Source organism: Schistocerca piceifrons, chromosome 3, assembly GCF_021461385.2.
Source record: "Schistocerca piceifrons isolate TAMUIC-IGC-003096 chromosome 3, iqSchPice1.1, whole genome shotgun sequence".
NCBI classification, from domain to species: Eukaryota; Metazoa; Arthropoda; class Insecta; order Orthoptera; family Acrididae; genus Schistocerca; species Schistocerca piceifrons.
Window position 1 is genome coordinate 748,199,907 of NC_060140.1, and position 16,995 is coordinate 748,216,901.

The following is a 16,995-nucleotide window of genomic DNA, read 5'->3' on the forward strand; positions in this document are numbered from 1 at the left end:
GACAAACGTCGGAGGGAATGAAGAATGTCTGTGGGGCAGCGTATCAGTCGAAAAACAACGTCGTGGAATGGCGAGCCAAATTCCGTATCGCTGCTTTGTGATAAAACACCTCCCGCTATCACAGATGGAAGGCAGAAGTTACGGCAACTCAGTCCAGCAACTGCACTCTAGTACTGATCTCTCTCAGTATGCTTATCACGCCCTCGATCCCTTAAAAAAGGCTCTGAAGGGTTGACAGTCCCTGTCGGAAGACGACGTGCATAAGGATGTTACGGGCTTCATGTTCAAAATGCAGAAGAACACAGCGTTTCGTCAAATAGATATCTTCAAGCTGGTGCACCGGTGGGATGATTACCTCAGTGTTCACGGCGATTTTGTCAGATTAGCATTTAACGGTTCTGGATCGGACAGCCTTCCAACGGAAATTTTTTGATTGCTCCTTTTAATAGCAATCAGATTACATTAGAAAATCTGCTGTTTCATAGAGAAAATGTGTTCTCTTGTGTTTACTCATTTGTATGCGGCATGCTGTAGATCATTCGTAATAACAAAGAGTTTACAGTAGAAGAGATGTGTTTGACAGTACCTTAATATGTACCACCTTCACTGCGTTAGTTTTTTTCTGTGTCTAACAGTCTCCCCGCAAACTTATCATAAATTAATATTTAATTTTTTCTGCACGCTCGCAAAGGCACCTCTAACGAGGAGAACACGTCAAGTGCCATAACCTCATTTCCCAGAAACTTCGTTCTGTGGAAGAGGGGTCAAAATAAGTGAACACTTGCCTCTGCTTATCCGTCGATACTCGACTGTTTCTGAAAAAACGACAGTTTTCAAGGTATTTTTCAGCTATTTTATGTGCCTTTTCCCGCGTGTTATCCTCAGCCGCAATAGCGCCACAATGAGTATCATCGCGGCTTCTTAATTTTGCGTTCTGTGTTCGAAACCCAATTATTACTGTAATTTTTGTTTTCTCATTTATATTCCTACTGCTCACATGTTCTCCAGTGTATATTGGTATAACATGGTCCTTACTCGTCTACTAATTGTGTCAGATTAAGAAGTTCAAAGAAAGTAATGACAAAATTATTTGAAATTGTTTTCTGTGAAATTCCTGTAGTGTATCTTTATCGTAATCAACTGAAGGCGCCAGTTTCTAGAAAAAGTGATCCGTTATGAATAGTTTGCGGTAAAATTTTTTGTCCATGTGCAAAATCTTCAGCACTGTTAGCGACTTTTCTGTCTCGAGTGATATTCATACGAGGAAATGTTGTAATGTTGGTGTATTAATTTGTTCTGAAAGCGGTGCTGATATTCAAGATAATAAAAGCGGGTTTAAAGCTGTGAGCCATCTGGGGAAGTTATCCTTGCCTTACTGACCAACTGTTTCACCAGGTATCCAGTCTAGTTTACCAACTTCCCAACCAGACTAACATTAATTATAATCTTTAATTAGTCATGTTACGACGACCGGTGATTTTTTAATATATATAAAAAGAGAATTTAAATAAAAAGAAATGGATCAGTTTATATTTAGACATTTATTTTAACATTGATCATTGTACCGTTAAAATTTCAGCATATTAAACTTGATTCATAACTAAACTGGTGCCTTACTAAGGACTGTGAAAATGTGAGTTTGTAATCTTACGGAACACATCAAATATGGAGCCAAGATTGGGATACTGCATGCAGCACTGCATTCATAAAATAACACACAAATAACATTGAAACATATGCAAGAGGAAATTAACCACAACCAACCGATTTAATTTTCACCCAAAGAAGATACGGTCGTAGCGTAATCCTTTCCATGATGAAATTACCCCACACTGGTATACTAAATTCATACTAACTCTCTGTGAAATCTTCCCGAAAAGAATATCTGAGAGCTACTTTGACGCTTACACCACATGCTTCACGTGATCAACTTTGTTTACACAAAGAGTATAACTCCACAATAATTTTGATAATTAAAATAAATTACATCGAAACGCAATTTACAAAAGAAAAACCTCGAACTGGTTACTATCGCCTTAACATTAACCTGATGGGTCAAACAATTGTATAAGCACGTGGTACTGGTCTCACAAAGTACAGCCCACGTGGGTTGAACATAAAGAAAAGTTGCTATATTGAAAAATATTGTCAAGACGAGACATTATAATCTCACGCACATTCACATTTAAGATTGATGATCTTAGAGTTACGGTTTATCAACACGTGGTTCCACTTTACTCACAAAGTAGTGACAAAGCAACTACTGGAAGGTATTCTGAACTTCACACTTGAATTACACTGAGTTGCAATTTAAGATAACATAAGATATTTTAGATCTAAACCTGAAATAAAGGTGATTAAATTTTCAGTTAGGCTGAACTTAAGGACTCCATTGTCCTACGGACTTAGCAGAGACATGCTTAGCCGGAGATCTTACCACTTCAGACGCTCGCCATGGACAGACTGGCATGGGCCCCTACCGAGGGTGCTTCACAGATACAAACGGAAGTGACCAGATAGGCAGCTTCCTATACCAACATGACAAGGGACAGACAGGACCAAACCAAGAATAGGAACCTCTTTGCTTTTAGAAAGCGTAGCTACCTGTTCCGACGGTGGTCCTACTGATCTCTAGCAAACAGGCTTGTCTGCTACCATCAAGCATGCAACTAGAAATACATTGTTCATTCATCCTTTCACACAGAAGGGAAGGGGGATGACAGTATCTTATCATATACAGTATATAAAAGAAAGCGGATGTAGGTTCCGTATAGACTGTGTGACATGAATTACATATAAACTGTATTTTAAAGTGTAGTAGTGTGACAGATCGTTCTTGTTTATGTGTAAAAGTAACACGTTCCGCAGCTCAGTCTCCTCCCAGATAGTCAGAAACACCACAGTAAATTTAGAAGAGGAATTTATGCCGTAAATGACAACAGATTTAAGAAATTAACATGAAAGGAATCCAGCAAAGACCTTTCAATGTGACACTGTCATACCTGCCTACGTGCGATGAGCGGGGTGTTTGGAAAATCTGTGTTTCGAATGTCTCTACGATTGATATCATCCAAGCAAAAATCTTCCTGTAGGATAAACATATTAATGAAATATAAGAATTAATGTAAGAGTTGAGAATGAAATATCAGAATATGAGCATTTAAAAAGATTGTAACGCCTCAACACACCATACACACATATATTACGTAATAAATGTATGACACTTATTAGGAAATCCAACTGTCACTTTACAATTAATACGACGCCCTTGTATCACGTAATTTGATAAGAATCATTCGTGTAGTAACATTCGACAGACATGAGTAGATAAATAAACAAAAAATAAAAGCAAGCAGTAATTGGCTTTCGCACACTGGACGCAAAATTAAGAGGCTGCGATGGTAACTACTGTCTCCATTTCGTCTGATGCTACCGCCTGGTAAAAGCACATAAGGTACCTCGGAAATACTTCGAAGATATTGACCATCGGTTTTTTTTTCAGAAACAGTAGAATGTCTATGGATAAGGGAAGAGAAATGTTCTCTTATTTTGACTCCTCCTCCACTCAGCGAAGTTCCTGGCAAATCGAGTGATGATACTTGCCGTGTTCTCCCCGTAAGTGGACTATGCCGCTCAGCATAGACTAACTGCTTTGCGTCCATACTTCAGCATCTCGCCTGCTGCCCCGGGAGAAAATAAGCATTAATGGCTTGCTCTCGCCGCATGTACTTGAAGGTACTAACCAGCCTAAATACATACGACTTGAAATAGCAATAATTATTAGTCTGCAAACGAAATAAATACAGATGTAATGTTGTTCAGTACACCGTCTTCGGCCACCAATACAAATACCTGCACTTACACTCCCAACGCCCTTGATCTGCAAGGCTTTTCGTTCACGCTGTAGTATATGAACACGCTTAGGTGGGCTGCGGACGTGTGGCTGTCCGCAACTCGGCAGGAGGGAGCTGGTGTCGCCGCAGGCGGCGAGTGATTCAGAGCGCCGCGCGCCGCGGGCACGTCGAGCTCGAAGAACGGCCGCCTACACACAATGGGAGGCCCACGGCCGGCTGGTCGCGCGCCGCCAAATGAAATCTGCGGCGGCCGGCCCCGCCCCCACTGCCTGACAGCCGCCTCCGACGCTGACGCCCCCACACCGCCACCGCAGAGCGCGCTCCTCTGCCGCCTCCCGCTCCCGCCCCCGCAGACGCCACTAGTAATTGAAACCGTGTTTTCCCAGCGCGCCCTCCCCACCGTTAATGCACCGGCCGGCCTTCTATCTCCGTTCTATTTCCCCTTTTTTATGTTATTTTGCTATAGAGCGGCCGTTCAGAGAGACTGCTTGCTGCATTATCTCCTTTTGAGATAAGCGAACTCCCTGACCTGTGGGTGTTTATCTCATCTCACTTTGTCGTTACCTCGTTTGCATTTCTGCTGGAGATGCTAACAATGTCAAACTTGCAATTCTGCCTGTAATTAATCACTGAGAACAGAGGCATCCCAAGACGTGAAAGGAAGATATTTAGAGCGCAGTGTGTGTATCAGCATCTCCCCGAATGATGCGTCGGATTGAGTACGAAGTGCACAGTCTTCCGCGTTGCAGGAACCCACTTCTCCGAGCATAAAAGTTGCGAGTTTTTTGCTGCAGTGATTAAGTTTCCACCCTACTTGTACAATTACGCTGATGAACTAATACACTGTGACGAACTGCACAATAGCGTTTGGTCCACCTTTGCGACCCTATACAGCAGCGACTGTGTTGTATTGAAGCGACAATTGCTTGGTAGGTTAACGTACGTATGTTACACCAAATGTCTATGCACAGATAATGCAGTTCCCTGCCTGCTGCATGCACGGAGATGACGCCGAATAGCATCCCAATGTTTTCCATCGTGTTCAGATAATGCAGATATTTTAGCCAAGACATCAACATCAGATCGCTGTCATGTTCCTCAAACCACCGTAACATGATTTTGGTCTTTTCAGTCGGACGGTTATCATGCTGGAAAATGGTTTCATCGTCAGGGAAGATAAGTATGAACAGATATGGGTGATCCACAAAAATATTAACATAGCTCGCAGTTATGATGCCTTGGATTACTAGCACAGGTCCCAACGGAAGTGAATGTCCCCACAGCATAATACTTCCCCCGCAAGCTACGTCCTCAACAGGGTGCAAGTTTCGAGCAGTCATTCTACATCTACATACATACTCCGCAATCCACCATACGGTGCGTGCCGGAGGCTACCTCGTACCACAACTAGCATCTTCTCTCCCTGTTCCACTCCCAGACAGAACGAGGGAAAAATTACTGCCTATATACCTCTGTACGAGCCCTAATCTCTCTTATCATTGTGGTCTTTCCGCGAAATATAGGTTCGCGGCAGTAAAATTGTACTGCAGTCAGCCTCAAATGCTGGTTCTCTAAATTTCCTCAGTAGCGATTCACGAAAAGAACGTCTTCTTTCCTCCATAGACTCCCATCCGAGTTCCTGAAGCATTTCCGTAACACTCGCGTGATGATCAAACCTACCAGTAACAAATCTGGCAGCCCGCCTCTGAATTGCTTCTATGTCCTCCCTCAAACCGACCTGATAGGGATCCCAAACGCTCGAGCAGTGCTCAAGAATAGGTCGTATTAGTGTTTTATAAGCGGTCTCCTTGCAGATGAACCACATCTTCCCAAAATCCTACAAATGAGCCGAAGACGACTACCCGCCTTCCCCGCAACTGCCATTACATGCTTGTCCCACTTCATATCGCTCTGCAATGTTACGCCCAGATATTCAGTCGACGTGACTGTGTCAAGCGCTACACTACTAATGGAGTGTTCAAACATTACGGGATTCTTTTTCCTATTCATCTGCATTAATTTACATTTATCTATATTTAGAGTTAGCTGCCATTCTTTACACCAATCACAAATCCTGTCCAAGTAATCTTGTATCCTCCTACAGTTACTCAACGACGACACCTTCCCGTACACCACAGCATCATCAGCAAACAGCCACACATTGCTATCCACCCTATCCAAACGATCATTTATGTAGATAGAAAATAGCGGACCTACCACACTTCCCTGGGGCACTCCAGATGATACCCTCACCTCCGATGAACACTCACCATCGAGGACAACGTACTGGGTTCTATTACTTAAGAAGTCTCCGAACCACTCACATACTTGGGAACCAATCCCATATGCTCGTACCTTAGTTAGGAGTCTGCAGTGGGGCACCGAGTCAAACGCTTTCCGTCTGATACCCTTCATCCATGGTTCACAAGATATCATAAGAAAAAAGGGCGAGTTGCTACCCTGGCGCGACCATCGAGGTGATAAGAAAAGTGATTCATCTGACCAGGCTACAGGTTTCAATCGATCCGTGCTGCAGTCTCGATGATCCCGTGCCCACTACAAATGAAATGAAATGTCATGTGGCGAGCGCCTCCCGCCTCCCTGCAGGCAGAGTCTTTTGAAGTGATGCCACTTCGGCGACCGCGTGGACGTGGATGAAATGAGGATGATGACGACGCAAACACCCAACGCCTGAGCGGAGAAAATCTCCAACCCAGCCGGGAATCGAAGCTTTCGAGTGTTCAAAGGAGTTGTCAATTTCATTTTAAACACATAGACACAATATTTCAACCACCGACTCTGTTGTATTTTTCACTTGCTGCGAGCTGAGTTGTTACGGATACATGGTGTCTTCACTGCGGCCCGATTGTTAACTGCTATAACATGTCTAGCATGGATCAGATCATTAGAACAGTCACAGTGAAGAACATCAGCGACAAATCCGACTAAGCCAACCAAGCCTGCGACCACTGTATCGAGCGTAGTCATGAAATGAAATACGACGAGACCGATATTATGATACGTACACTGTAAGAAAAAAAGGCCCAGTAAGAAGAAATTATACGAATGGGACGGAAATCAGATGTGATGCACATGTACAGACAAACAAATGATTACAGTTTCAAAAAAATGGATGATTTATTCAAGAGAAAGGTTTTCACAAATTGAGCAGGTTAACAATGCGTTGCTTCATCCCTGGACCTTATGTAAGAAGTTATTCGCCTTGGCAGTGATAAAGTTGTTGGATGTCCTCTAGAGGGATATCATGCCAAATTCTGACCAATTGGCGCGTTAGATCCCAAAAACCCGAACTGGTTCGAGAGCTGTGCCCATAAATCTCTGAACTTCTCAGTTGGGGGAGGTCTGGCGAGCTTGCTGGCCAAGGTAGGGTTTGGCAGGCACAAAGGCTAGCAGTAGAAACTCCCGCCATGTGTGGGCGTGCATTATCTTGCTGAAACGTAAGTACAGGATGGCTTGCCATGAAGGGCAGCAGAATACCGTAGTGAAGGGCAGCAGAATACCGTAGTGAAGGGCAGCAGAATACCGTAGTGAAGGGCAGCAGAATACCATAGTGAAGGGCAGAAGAATACCATAGTGAAGGGCAGCAGAATACCATAGTGAAGGGCAGCAGAATACCATAGTGAAGGGCAGAATATCTTAGATGTACGTGATGGTATGGGGTGCCATTTCACTTCTTAGAAGGATCCCTTTGGTTGTCATCCGTAGCACCCTTACAGACCAGAGGTATGTGGACGATATTCTACGCTCCGTTTTGTTGCTGTTCATGGGGTTTCTCAATCTATGAAGCTTTTTCTGTTGAATAAATCATCCAGTTTTTCTGAAATTGTAATGATTTGTTTGTCTCTACATGTACGTGACATCTATCGATTTCCGACCCGTTAGGATAATTCCTTCGCGGTGCTTTTTGTCTTAGAGTGTATGCCAAGATTTCGGAACAGCATGTATAAGGACTTTATCGAAATAATAATTCCATAAAACATAATAAACTGACATGGAGGTTTCAGTTTATATCGGGATTGGAGTCCGGCACTCAATTTGTCAAGATCTCGCCAGAGTTGCAAGATGCGCGGAGAATGTTCGTTTCACAAAATATTTGTGCGGGCTCTGGAAAACAAATGAGCTCAAGAATGCGGAATGGTCGCCGTGACTCGAGATCTGCTATAAATGCGGTTGGGACGGCAACGCTCTTGGCCAGTCACGTTGGAGACCCAGCAGTGAGCACACAATGTAACGGCAAAACTCGCAGCACCTGAAGACGACGGATGGGACACGGTCGAAATATTGTGTGTAACTGTATGAAAAGGAATCAACAACTCCTCTGAAAACACGAAAGGACACCTTTAATCAATCACACGTGAAAACGCAAGAGATTTCATGATTCATAAATAATATTTACGCAAAATACTTATTAAGTCGCGACACACGTGATTTTTCATTGAGTGTAGAAACGCCGACTCTAGTAAGTGGAACCAGTTTGCATATTAAAATTTCTAGTTCCGTACTTTCTTTTGCTACGAGTGTAGTCAGTAACTGAAGTCAAAGATCCGGCCGCGGTGGTCGTGCGGTTCTAGCGCTGCAGTTCGGAACCGCAGGACTGCTACGGTCGCAGGTTGGAATCCTGCCTCGGGCATGGATGTGTGTGATGTCCTTAGGTTAGTTAGGTTTAAGTAGTTCTAAGTTCTAGGGGACTGATGACCACAGCAGTTGAGTCCCATAGTGCTCAGAGCCATTTGAACCATTTCTTCCCATAGTTATCAGTTACTTTTTGATTTATGAAATTGTGCATTTATCATCTTGCAAGACGGTGTTATTCGAACGTATGCTTGTCGGAGATTACGGTGAAATGTACCAACAGCCTTACATACGGGAAACCATTGATACAGATTTTTTTCTTGCATGGGTGCTGCGATGTTATCTCACTAGCAAACCCTCAGCAACATTGCTATGTTGTTAACCAACACTGACGACATGAGTACTACAATTCTCATCACTGATACAAAAATACGTTTATTTCTGTCAGGTGACGTAAAAAATGTTATTACGCTGAATGATGTCATCCTCTTCAACAACGCTATACATTGCCGTTCTTTTAGTGACAGTTATTCGTCGCCAAGAAAGACAGTTATGTTTCACAGAGATTAGGTTTGTTGCTATTATTGCTGGAACTGTGAGGACGGTGTAATCACTTGAAAAAGTCTTATTCTATCGACATTCCGTGTCTTTGTTAATCTCTGTTGACATTCTTACAGAGATGACATCAAACCTAGACATCGTGTTCTTTCAGATAAAACGTCCTGTTCTTGATCATACAGTGCAGGATTTCGCAGCCGGTATTAACTTCATTTAAAACTTCTGGGTTGACAGGCTATGGTCGATGTATAAAACTTTCTCACAACGTTTCATCTCCGGCTGCGGAAGACCTCCTTAGGGGCGAAGGAGTTCGCCACTTCGCTTCTGGCGATGTCTCCCGCAGCCGGAGATGAAACGTTGTGGGGAAGTTTCACGTATCGACCACGGCCTGTCAGCGTGGAAGACTTAAGGGAAGTCCTCCTCTCGATGAAATATGCTATACATGGAGTCATGTATCTTCTTCACCTATATTAATTATAATGTTTTCAGTCGATGTTTCTGGCGAGGAAATATTACCTCTCTCCATTTTTTTTTCAAATGTGTAGATGAAGGCCGGGAACATTTTCAATTATTTATTGCATAAGACTGAACATTGTACAGACATCATACATATGTGATTTTGAATAGAAATCTTTAAAGTTTTCTTTTTTTCCTCATGTATACTGCCACAGCGTAGTTTGGTAATTTGCCGATAGTCAGCGCTAGTCGCAAACATGGGGAGTTCAGGCGCGGAGCGAGCTTTCTGTGTGCTGGAGTTCGACAAAAACAAATGTGCTCCAGCTGTTCAACGGATGTTTAGAACCAAGTACGGCAAGAAGCCACGAACAAGGAAGGCCATTTACCAGTGGCACAAATTCGTTACGACGGGTTGCTTGTGCCCAGCAAAGAGAAGCGGACGTACCGGTGTGAGTGAAATGAATGTACGTTCATAAGGAGTCCAAAAAAATCGGTGCGTCGTGCATCCCGTGAACTGGAAATAGCTCCAATGGCAGCGTGGAAAGTCCTGCGACAGAAGCTGTCTATGAAACCATTAAAATTGGAGCTAGTGCTGAAGCTCAGTGACAACGACAAAGACAAGCGTTTTGAGTTTTGTTTACAGTGGCAACAACTGAATGAGGATGGGAATGGCACTGTTGATCGGTTAAATTTAGCGACGAAGCTACTTTTCACACTAATGGAAAAACGAACATGCATAATTGTCGAATCTGGGGACAAAGCATACACACGAATGATTCCCCAAAGGTAATTGTTTTTTGTGCCTTGTCACGTCGAAAACTGTACAGGCCATCCTTCTTCGCCGAGAACACTGTCACTGGATGTTCACTTGGACATGTTGCAGCAATGGCTGATGCCTCAAATGCAATCGGACTCTCCGTTCATCTTTCAGCAGTATGGGGCTCCACCCCGTTTTCATCGTGAAGTTCGTGAGTACCTAAACAAGGAGCTGCGCATCGATGGATTGGCCATGCTACAGCAGGGGACAGCTGTTTCATGAAATGGCCTCCCTGATCACCAGATCTCACTCCGTGTGACTTTTTCCTGTGGGGTCACATTAAAGATCTGGTGTATGTACCGCCTCTACAACGTGATGTAACAGAGCTCCGGGAGAGAATACGGGATGCGACTGCCACAGTCGACGATGCCATGCTGGGAGGGGTATGGCAAGAATTCGATTACCATAGTAAAGTCTGCCAGGTCACTCATGGTGCGAAAAAACTTTCAGAGTTTCTCTTCAAAATGCAATATGTATGACATCTGTACAATATTTAGTTCTTGTGCAATAAATAATTGAAAGTGTTCACCGATTTTAAGTAGACCCTGTATATTGCTATAAATAATCAGAGAACATAGAATACAAAACTGTCACTCAGTACGATGCATAAAGTAAGGTGATTGTTATTTGTCAAATGTTAAAAAAGAATAAAGCTGGCTGTAATACAGGTTGTTAACTGTAAATACTCTCAGAATCATTGAAGATGTTTGAACAGGAATGTGCAAGTGTTTTGCTGGGACAACAAGTTTCAGACCTTCTTTGTTTTCTGAAATTCTGAAGTAACAGCCCTATTTTAAACTATGTCGTGTAGCCTATACGAGATTTTTTACGACCCTTAAAAAGGAAAGCATTGTGATATTGCCATTGTCAAGTTATGAAGTGATCCTTTGGGAAAAAGAATTAGCAAATGTGCTAAATGTGAAGGCGAGATACAGGGTGTGGGTAAAACATGAAACCACCACAAAAAACACATTGCGGTGTGGGAAACTCATTGGCATTCGAAACAGCTTCCAGTCATCTCGGAATGGATATACAAAATTTGAATTATATTAATACCTTAAGCTGATGACGGGAGCTGATATATATCAATGGCCCCAGGTGAAAATGTGTGCCCCGACCGGGACTCGAACCTGGGATCGCCTGCTTACATGGCAGACGCTCTATCCATCTTTCTTTTTTATCTCATTTTGTTCGCTTTCGTTCGTTGCTTCTGCTCGGGGAGGACATCGTAAGACACCCGTTTAAGTTCGTTGTTGATCAGTTAACTCAGTTTTTTTATTACAGAGAGCAGCTAACCCTCTGACCGAACACGCTGAGCTACCGTGCTGGCTAATCCATCTGAGCCACCGAGGGCACAGAGGATAGTGAGACTGCAGGGACTATCTCGCGCACGCCTCCCGCGAGACCCACATTCTCACCTTGTATGTCCACATACTACATTCGTAGTGTCCCACCTCAACACACTCATTACTCGGGGCTAAGACATTCTTACCAAGTCCCGTAAGAGTTCGGGGAATATGGGTGCATCCGCACAGGAGGAGGTCATGGCCGGTATTGTCAGAACTATATACACTACTGGCCATTAAAATTGCTACACCAAGAAGAAATGCAGATGATAAACTGGTATTCATTCGACAAATATATTACACTAGAACTGACATGTGATTACATTTTCACGCAATTTGGGTGCATAGATCCTGAGAAATCAGTACCCAGAACAATCACGTCTGGCCGTAATAACGGCCTTGATACGCCTGGGTATTGAGTCAAACAGAGCTTGGATGGCGTGTACAGGTACAGCTGCCCATGCAGCTTCAACACGATACCACAGTTCATTAAGAGTAGTGACTGGCGTATTGTGACGAGCCAGTTTCTCGGCCACCATTGACCAGACATATTCAGTTGGTGAGAGATCTGGAGAATGTGCTGGCGAGGGCAGCAGTCGAACATTTTCTGTATCCAGAACGGCCCGTACAGGACCTGCAACATGCGGTCGTGCATTATCCTGCTGAAATGTAGGGTTTCGCAGGGATCGAATGAAGGGTAGAGCCACGGGTCGTAACACATCTGAAATGTAACGTCCACTGTTCAAAATGCCGTCAATGCGAACAAGAGGCGACCGAGACTTGTAACCAATAGCACCCCATACCATAACGCCGGGTGATACGCCAGTGTGGCGATGACGAATACACGTTTCTAATGTGCCTTCACCGCGATGTCGCCAAACACGGATGCGGCCATCATGATGCCGTAAACAGAACGTGGATTCATCCGAAAAAGATGACGTTTTGCCATTCGTGCACCCAGGTTCGTCGTTGAGTACACCATCGCAGGCGCTCCTGTCTGAGATGCAGCGTCAAGGGTAACCGCAGCCACGGTCTCCGAGCTGATAGTCCATGCTGGTGCAAACGTCGTCGAACTGTTCATGCAGATGGTTGTTGCCTTGCAAACGTCCCCATCTGTTGACTCAGGGATCGAGACGTGGCTGCACGATCCGTTATAGCCATGTGGATTAGACGCCTGTCATCTCGCCTGCTAGTGATATGAGGCCGTTGGGATCCAGCGCGGCGTTCCGTATCACCCTCCTGCACCCACCGATTCCATATTCTACTAACAGTCATTGGATCTCGACCAACGCGAGCAGCAATGTCGCGATACGATAAACCGCAATCGCGATAGGCTACAATCCGACCTTTATCAAAGTCGGACACGTGATGATACCCATTTCTCCTCCATACACGAGGCATCACAACAACGTTTCACCAGGCAACAGCGGTCAACTACTGTTTGTGTATGAGAAATCGGTTGGAAACCTTCCTCGTGTCAGCACGTTGTAGGTGTCGCCACCGGCGCCTACCTTGTGTGAATGCTCTGAAAAGCTAATAATTTACATATCACAGCATCATCTTCCTGTCCGTTAAATTTCGTGTCTGTAGCACGTCATATTCGTCGTGTAGCAATTTTAATGGCCAGTAGTGTACTTATATGGATAAATGCAGGTCCTGTATGGTTTTCGAGAGTATCTTACACGTTATTCCTGCAAAGTAGTGGCAAGTTCAGGTAACTGTGATGGAGATGGGTAGCGATCACGCACCCTTCTCTCCAAAGCAGACCAGGAAGACTCAGTATTGAGATACGGTGGCTATGGTGGCATGGGGAGAAGCGAAGATTCAGCCTCGTGCTCAGATAACGAATTCTGGACGATGCGACTGCGTGAACGGGCGTTGGCTTGGAACACACCACCACTGGGGAACCGACATTGTACCATGGGATGGACCTGCTCAGCCAAAAGGTCACAATCCTTGGTAGTAATACCACCGTGCAGAGCAACCACGGGGTTCATGGAATACCACGGTATGGTTTCCCATATCACCGAACTCCTGCCTTGTTTCACTCTTGGAACGTTAACTTGGCCAGAAGTAGGGAACAGTGTGCAGTAAGACTTATCTGACCAAATGAATTTCTCCCATTGCTCCTTTTATGGCTTCGGCACCATGTTTTCCTGTTACGGGCATTTGAATCACTGATGAAAGATAGAGCTTTTGGAGCTCCGTTCGTGTTGTGTTGGTGCTGGCGTGATTCTTGAGTGCAATTTTCACTTCTGCAGCTGACACCCTCTTATTTTAGGTCACAGTCCTCTTCAGTGACCGTCAGTCACGACAAATCAACACACACTTTCGGCCGCGTTGTGACTTAGCGGATGATGTTTTCCCGCTTTCCCTGCATGCAGTATAAATCTTCGATCGGTGCCTTTTGTAACACCAAACCCCTCAGCTACTTTGGTCATGGAAGGACCCACAATCTGAGCACCAATAATTTTCCCACCTTCGAATTCGCTATCTCCTACATAACACATTCACAGCTACTCAGAACACTGTTCTGACCATGACTTATATATACTTGCAACATATTGAGGTCATTGCCAGGTGCCGTTTGTCGTCAATTACAACAGCGCCACCTGCTGGCTTGGATAGCATGTGCATTTACGTTGAAGGATGTATTTCTCGCGGTGTTTCTATATTTTTGTGCAAGCCCTGTAATCTACAAGCGCATTTTACCTACTTTGTCATGCAGACATCAGGTAATGATACGTATGCTGCGCAGTGACAACGGTTTTGTCCTTCGTATTTTACACGTTCTCTGCTCCTTTTGCAGAACCTGTCACTGCAGACTGAAACAAGAGCCATATCTCTACACACTTCTATTCATGGGATCTATAACAAATACAAGATTTGAATTACGAAGCCATAGTTTTATCGATACCTTGGCGGTTAGTCAGAGGTGGCCATTTGAAAAGAAGAAGAAGAAGAATTTGCGCAATCTCACTTAACGAATATATTATGTAAATATCTTCAGCTTTTGGGTTCGTGCATAAGTTTGATGAACGCAACAGATAAACATAAACGAGACTTTAGTCATCAGAATATATTCTTCTTCACTATTTACAATAGTCTGCCAATGCTGAGGTAATGTTTCGATTCAGCGACTGTAGCAATTACGTGCCTTTGTGGCAAAAAGCTCGTCGACGTTTGTTCGAGCTGATTTCCATCCACAAAGAAGGTTCCTCGAAAGTTGTTCGATAGAGAGTGGAAAGCTTGAAAATCTGAGGGCACAATATCAGGTGAATACGGTAGGTGCGGAATGACTTCCCAATCCGACTTAGGCATAGCGTTTTTTTGCCAATCTAGCAGACTGCGGGCAGGCGTTATCGTAGAGTAGGATCACTACACGTGCAAGCTAGCCTGTGGTTACGGCAGAGGTATGATAATGACCGAACCAAAATGAAAGGGGAAGTGCCTGACGGGTATTACTACGGCAATGGCCTGCCCAGAAGGAACAGTCTTTCACACGCAACCTTTCTGGTCGTTGTTCCTAGATTATGTCTGCAAGGCATCTCAGCTGTAGACTATAAATCTCAGCAATGGGTAGCACACCACAATGTCGCTGTTCCACCTAATGCATAACATCTTTTATGGATGCACTTAGGCGTTTGTACGGAGAGTTACTGATTTGTTTGGGCTTAACTATTCCTTTCTTTACGTCTGTTAGCAAAAAGAAACCTTTCTCGTCACCAGTAGAGATACAGGGTAGGAATGGTTGATGATGTTCTGGAGCCAGTTGATGACAAACATGGACAGATGCACATAAGGCCACCTGCTGATTTTGGTGATTTTGGCTTAGGACATGTGGTATCCACACATCCAATTTTTGAACCTTTTCCATCGCAGGCAAATGTCGCACGATGGTGGAGTGACCACAGTTCATCATATTTGCAGTTCTCGAGCACACTGACGTGGATCATTGTGGTTTAATGCGTTTAAACGCCCTTAATTAAACCTCGAAGGTTTTCGTGAATGTGGAGAGCTACGATCCTCCGTAAAACGAGTAACCATTTTCGTGCCATGCTCTCTTGCCAGTGGCATTATCCCCATACACGATGAAATTGGTTTTAGCTGCCTCCGCTGTTGTCACACCTCATTGAACTCAAACAGAAGAATGTATGAGAAATGTTGCTCCTATTTCTCCACTGGTACTCCATTTTCTAGCGTCTACAGCTCCGCTCACTATCTCCAAATGGCAATAGTGACCTACAAATAAATAACGATAGATAAGTAAACCGCATAGCAACTGGAATACCAACATGCAAAGCACAAAAGCTACGAACTTATGCACCAACTAATATTTGGAAAGTATTTGGCGTTAACAGTTTATGTGACTCTTATGTCTTAATGAGAATATTACGAAAGACTGATCACCGGAGACAGTGGTCATGTGTACGTGGGTTGTGCTTATATATACAAAATGTGTGTGTGTTTTCCATTTTAGAAGAAGCCCTTTTGGCCGAAAGCTCAGAAGTTTAGTAGTCTTTTTGTTGTGTCTGTCTGAGACTCAATATCTCCTCTATATGGTGAGAACCGGTGTATCCTTTTACATATATCGTCGTTATTCCTTCCTGATTTTCCATCGTATGTCTATAAAGATTATATAGATGGTCCTTTGTCAATAACAGATTTGGCGTCCATTTCGCAGAGATAATATTCTTCTGCATTTTAAAAATGTAATTTTTTAGTGGGAATTGTTTTATATTAAAGCTTATTCAGTGCTTCTGACACTGGCTGTATTAATTATTTCTTGATTTACATCCAAGTTTGTCTCTCGTTTATTTTCAGTTCGTCATAAAGTTTACGATATTATCCGTGAAGATGTTATGCTGTTTTATTTTCGTTCGTTTTCGCTATTGTGCAGTAAAAGTGCTTCAGCGTAATTCTTCGCCCGTACCTGTGCTGACGGCGCAGGAGGGGAGGATTCAATAGTAGTGGTGAGGGCTCTGTTGAGAGCAGCCACTGAGTGGTAGTATAACCCCTCTCCTCGCTTTGGCAAGACGTGTCCCGACCTCTAGTTGTAACAGAATGACCGTACACGTGAAGTCGTCGTCGGATGAAAATCAATGGTATCCCAGTTTTTTTCCTGAAATACACTGTTGTTGTTGTCTTCAGTCCTCAGACTGATTTGATGCAGCTCTCCATGCTACTCTATCCTGTGCAAGCTGCTTCATCTCCCAGTACCTACTGCAGCCTACATCCTTCTGAATCTGCTTAGTGTATTCATCTCTTGGTCTGCCTCTACGATTTTTAACCTCCACGCTGCCCTCCAATGCTAAAGTTGTGATCCCTTGATGCCTCAGAACACGTCCTACCAACCGATCCCTTCTTCTTG